The 6,193-nt window shown below is 37.4% G+C and overlaps 1 long non-coding RNA gene across 1 annotated transcript in view; it reads left to right on the forward strand.

Annotated features, from left to right (window-relative positions):
* The first annotated feature begins 4,442 nt into the window (after nucleotides 1-4,442).
* The window catches only part of LOC147812524 (uncharacterized), an 8,787-nt gene continuing 7,036 nt past the window's right edge, over nucleotides 4,443-6,193 (forward strand). The window contains exon 1 of the long non-coding RNA XR_015433252.1: nucleotides 4,443-5,138. This is a non-coding gene — a long non-coding RNA (uncharacterized LOC147812524). The remainder of the gene's footprint in view (nucleotides 5,139-6,193) is intronic.

The raw sequence follows: 6,193 nt of genomic DNA on the forward strand, positions 1-6,193 counted from the left end.
TTTGTTGAATGCATAAAACTAAGCGCAGATGGCGCTAGGGATAAAAATTCGTCGTAAGACTTCCAGCTCACTTCTTTCGACTGATTTTTAGGTCAAAGTTGGTTGTTGTAGTTAATTTACGTTGCACTAGAGCTGCACGATGGGCTATTGGCGACGGTCTGGGAACAACTCCTGAGGATGATCCGAAGACATGCCATAACAGTTTTGATCCTCTGCAGAGGGGATGGCACTCCCGCTTTGGTAGCCCGACGACCTACACGCGAAGTCGGGCACTTTACGGTAGAACAGTTTAACGAGGACCAATACCGCACACCCTCGGCCCCTACGGAGACTGACCGTTGCCAGTGATGCTTGACTTCGGTGATTTGCTGGGAACCGTGTCTTAACGATCAGTCCATTGTGGGTTGGCTGTTCAACGACGGCTACATAAATATCGTGAACTTGTCTTTCAATCCGCCGACCAGGACAGTGGTTAGTAAATCGGACTCCGGACCGAAGGGAGCCAGGGTTCGATACTCGACCCAGCTAAGACACACATGCTATATATATATTCTCATAAAGTCTATGGAATCGAAATTCTTATGGTCGGTCGGTGAGGAGTACCATGAATACAAGGGGGTCTGGAGAAAATTTTCTTTCTCTAAATTGAGGAAGTGGTTTCACGAAATTGTGATGTCTTGTCTTTGGCTCATCGTCAGGAATATCTTAGTTTAATTTCTTTATGCAATAAAATTGCTAACTTAATCAATAGAATTGTAGATATACGTTTGTTAAATAATTTAATATATATATGTATTTACATATATATAGTTAAAAAATAGTCAATCAAAGTAGTACTGCTCCTTTAAAAAATCACTATGAGTGAATTCAAGACTACAAAGGAGTTCAACGGTCAGTTTAAGGAATATCGGGAGAAATGGAGCTTAAACTGAAAAAAATCAGTGTAAGGTAAAGTGGGCAAGAATACCGGACAGTAGCACTTAACCTTAAAAAGACTAGTGTAGAAAAACGTCAGTGTAGGACATACCGGACAGTGGTATACAAACTGGATTTATTTTTATTATTAAAAATAATAGACATTATTGATGGTATGCTTGAGAATTTAATCAATATGGAAAGCACAATCTGAATAAAATGTGTTTTCATATGCATTCAAATTATTGTAATTATAACCTCTTTAACCGATTATCAGTAAATTGCTGTAACTATTTGAATGAATTTTCGTATTTTTAGTGTATTTTTCAAAACAAGAAGAAAAAAACAAACAAAATTTGAATGATGGAAAAAAAAAGTCGTTCTCTGAATTGAAGTTTAATGTGCAATATTTAAAATATTTTACGTGGAATACAAAGATTTAAAAAATTTGCAAATGATTTAGAGTTTAATCACATAAAATCCAGAAGCTGCTGCACAGCGCTAAATACAAATTTTAAATCGCACAGAATTTTTGAAATAAATCTGTGTTATACAGAGATTTTGATTGTATCCTCCGCTATTGTGGATTATCTGATGGGGGAGTGAAACTTATTCAGTTTTAGATCGTTCGGTACTAAATTGTCTGCAATGTAAAGGCCTAATGACCTACTTAGTCTCTCATTGGATGCTGCTATAGCCTTTGACTTTTATTTAAGTATAGATTTTAGAATTTTTGTATGGAATATTGTGAAAAATTACGCATATTGTTGATCGCATTTCAATTTTTTAGACAGAAAAAAATACGAAAGTAATGCAAAATCTGGTAATTACTTTTGAGGAAAGTCGGATTAAAATCAGTTTTATTCGACTAATTAAAAATACTTTTATCAGTTGTCTCTCACAACCTCAAATTTTTTTTCCGGGAATCCAACTTCCTCCTCTTTTTAATTTACCAGGATTTCATCAGAATTTTTTGCTTTTTTCTGGATTAGATATCAGTTTGCGACCCCAGCCTTAATTTTTAAAATGGAGTTAAAAAAAAAACACTCTTAGAATGAGGTTTACGGAAAAACATGAATAATAGGTCCGACGTAAACACATAAGAAAAGAAAGATAAGAAAAGATATATCAGCATTATTTGTGCTGCGATTTCTTGCAGCATTAAATTGGATTTTTAACAATTATATAAAATTAAAAAAAAAAAGGAATATTTTTTAGACGAACATTTACTTTAAATTTTGAACAGAAAATTGGTTTTTTAATTCAACACAGTACAGGTCCCGCACCTTACTGATCGTAAAGATACGGTTTCCAGTTGAACACCGAAGTCAGTCATCACTGGCTGCGCTCTGTAAGCGGGTGGGTGACCATGTTAATCAGCCTGCGTAGGGACCGAAGGAGCGTGATATTGTTTCTCGTTAAATTATTCTAGCTTAGAGTGCTCGACTTCGCGCAGGTCGTTTGGATTACCAAAGCAGGGGAGCCATTCCTTCTTCGGAGGATCAAAATCGAGATGGCATGTCTACGGATCATCCTAAAGGCCTGGTTTCTTAAGGCCTGGTTTCTTAGGACAGGACGCCGTCAGCTGGAAATCAGCGCTAACCTCTGATTGGTCCATTTGTGAGTTTGATAGTATACGTCATCGAACGCTCATCTTGAACTACAATTGCCGTCCAACTCAACTGCAGTTTTATTACAACGTGACGTTAACCACAGAAGCAATGGCGGACAACATCCAACAGCACATTGAAATCAGTCAAGATTTTGATTTTGACATTAAACATAGCACTCTTCATTTAGCTCAGCTATAATGTGTTTTTTCTTGGACAAAGTCATTATTTGTTCTCTGAAACGCTGGTCGACAAAAACAAAATCAATACAAATTCAAAATAAATATTTGTTTACGTTATTTAACGCATGCGCAATGAGAGATAATGTCTGCGTTGGACCGACTGCTCACGCTGAGCTAACAAAAAAGTATTTTTTTGGCGTCAGCTCTACGTCAATTTTCCGCTGACGCCCAGATAAGGCTCTAGTTCTAAGAAACCAGGCCTTGAGCTAACAAACCAGTGTTTTGTTGGCGTCAGCGGAACGTTGACGTCCCGCTGACGCCCAGATAAGGCGCTTGTCGTAAGAAACCAGACCTTTAGGACAGGACGCCGTCAGCTGGAAATCAGCGCTAACCTCAGATTGGTCCATTTGTGAGTTTGATAGTATACGTCATCGAACGCTCATCTTGAACTACAATTGCCGTCCAACTCAACTGCAGTTGGATTACAACGTGACGTTAACCACAGAAGCAATGGCGGACAACATCCAACAGCACATTGAAATCAGTCAAGATTTTGATTTTGACATTAAACATAGCTGCTTCATTAAACATAGCACTCTTCATTTAACTCAGCTATAATGTGTTTTTTCTTGGACAAAGTCATTATTTGTTCTCAAAAACACTGGTCGACAATTACAAAATCAATACAAATTCAAAATAAATATTTGTTTACGTTATTAACGCATGCGCAATGAGAGATAATGTCTGCGTTGAACCGACTGCTCACGCTGAGCTAACAAAAAAGTATTTTTTTTGGCGTCAACTCTACGTCAACTTTCCGCTGACGCCCAGATAAGGCGTTAGTTCTAAGAAACCAGGCCTTGAGCTAACAAACCAGTATTTTGTTGGCGTCAGCTCTACGTCAACTTTCCGCTGACGCCCAGATAAGGAGTTAGTTCTAAGAAGCCAGGCCTTAAGGGATGCTGCTGTAGTTGTAGTTCATTTACGTCGCACTAGAGCTTCCCAATGGGCCATTGGCGACGGTATTGGAACTATCCATGAGGATGATCCGAAGACATGCCATCACAATTTTGATCCTCTGCAGAGGGGATGGCTCCCCTGCTTCGATAGTCCAACTACCTGCGAGTGAAGTCGAGCACTTTACTGTAGAACAGTTTAACCGGGACCAATGCCACACACCCTTGATCCCTAAGCAGGCTGATCAAAGTGGTCACTCACCCGCTTACTGACAGCAGTTAGTGATGCTTGACTTCGGCGTTCTACCGAGAACCGTGTTTTTATGATTAGTCCATTGCGAAACAAATCTTTTGAAATATAGGGATGCATTTTTTTCGATTCACACAGTGGACTGATAGTTAAGACACGGTTCCCAGCAGATCACTGAAGTCAAGCATCACTGGCTGCGGTGAGTGTGACGGTGGGTGACCACTTGATCGAGGGTGTGCGATATTGGTCCTCATTAAACTGCTCTATAGTAAAGTGCTCGACTTCAGGCGCAGGTCGTCAGGCTACCGAAGAGAGGGTGCCATCCCCTCTGCAGAGGATCTAAATTCTGATGGCATGTTATTGGATTATCCTCAGGGATGTTTCCCAGACCGTCGCCAATAGCCCATTGTGCAGCTCTAGTGAGACGTAAATAAATTCCAACAACTCAAACAGCATTTTTTTCGACTTAATTTCTTGAAGATAGTTTCTGACAATGGGAAAGAATAAACTGCTACAATTTAGCTTTGCAAAATCATGTTTTCATTGGGGCATCCCTGGCAGAGCGGTATCGCCCACCAGACGCTATGCAAAGCGTGGAGGTAGCGGGTTCGAATCCCGCTGTTACCTGGAATATATCTTCGTGTTATCCTTCTCTGTATGTCCCGCAGTCGACTGATCATGAAGACACGGTTCCCAGCAGATCACCGAAGTCAGGCATCACTGGCTACTGTCAGTGTGCGGGTGGGTGACCACTTGGATCAATCTGCGTAGGGACGAGGGGTGTGCGGTATTGGTTTTGTTAAGCTGTTCTAATTCTAAACTGTTGACCGTCACCAATAGCCCATTGTACAGCTCTAGTGCGACGTAAATGAACTACAACACCAACTACAACAATCTTCTCTGTATTGTGTTATCTGTACTTCTATTTGACAAAGGTTTATAGATCTAAATTTAGCACACAAGCTTGCAAACGTGTGTAATTCCAATAAACACTAAAGACGTTTTCATTGATAAACAGTCAGCACTGGGTTGCTACGAAAAATGAAGTTGTTTTGTGAGAACGAAATTAATGTGGTGTTCGAAACATGTTACTAGATTAAAAATTTGATGCGGATGTTAAACTTTGTGACAAGAATTTGAGAATTGTTGAAGAAATGTTTCCGATAAGAGTAACAGGAGGAATGAAGAGGTTTTTCAATGCACTGCTGTTAAAGAGAAAGAACAGGTAAAGATTTTAAACTTATATGTTTTGAGATAGGTACTGTTATTGTTCACAATATATTTCGGGAGTATTCAGAGAGAATGTGTTAATCGTGTGCAAGTTTTTGCTTTTATTTACTTTATCACTTGGTTTCACAAGTAATTTACTTTCTTTAAATACTTTAATGTCAAAAGTATTAACCTGTATATCGAAAATTGAAATAACCGATAACATTCTTAACATTCTTTTAACATTCTTAAAGATTGCTGACATTTTTAATGAAAACTTAGCTGCTCTAATTTGTTTTACATAAATAAAATTAAACATGTTTTTAATTTGTTGTGAAGTTAGTCAAACAATTACTGGTTTTGGCTATGAAGGGTTAAATTGGATTTTTTATTAAATTTTTCTGACTTAATCGTCTGTTCTTTAAAAAATTGGGAGGCATCGAACAAACAGTGCTCATTCTGAAACTCAATGTGATGGTTAAATTGGAAAAACTCAAATAATTCAATTGTTAAAAGTAAATGAATTCATAAAGAATCAAGTATATAATAAACCGTCTGTTAGAATTAAATGAGCTGAAAAAAAGCTGAATTGCTAAACGATTTGTAGCGGCTAATTTTAGCTAGGTTAAAAATGAAAATTATTTAGAATCTAATGTCGTTAATGTTTTTTACTTTTGATATCTTCAAAAGTGAAAGTTAATTTGTAAGATTTTTATGACTTAAAACCTTTAAAACTGCCTTTATGACTTGAAATTTAGAGGTTATCTTCATTATTTTCGATTCAAGTTTGAAACGGAAATGAAAGAACATAGATTGATGAAGAACACTGACAAAAATTCTTAGATAATAAAATTGGTATTATAATTGAACTTCGAGTTAAGAAGCATTGATTTAAAAGAAATTACTTACGATAAATATGTGTTCCTCACCTTAATTTCTCCTTGATTTTCTTCTTTTAATATGAGTTCATGTTCATAATTTTGCGATATTCAGTGAAAATGAAGTTTTGGTGATGTAACTCAGATCTTGATGATTATATTTCTAATAAAAAAAAGATTCTCGTAACGGATG

This window comes from Parasteatoda tepidariorum, chromosome 4 (genome assembly GCF_982258835.1).
Source record: "Parasteatoda tepidariorum strain Cologne lab strain chromosome 4, Ptep-v5.0, whole genome shotgun sequence".
In the NCBI taxonomy this organism is placed as follows: domain Eukaryota; kingdom Metazoa; phylum Arthropoda; class Arachnida; order Araneae; family Theridiidae; genus Parasteatoda; species Parasteatoda tepidariorum.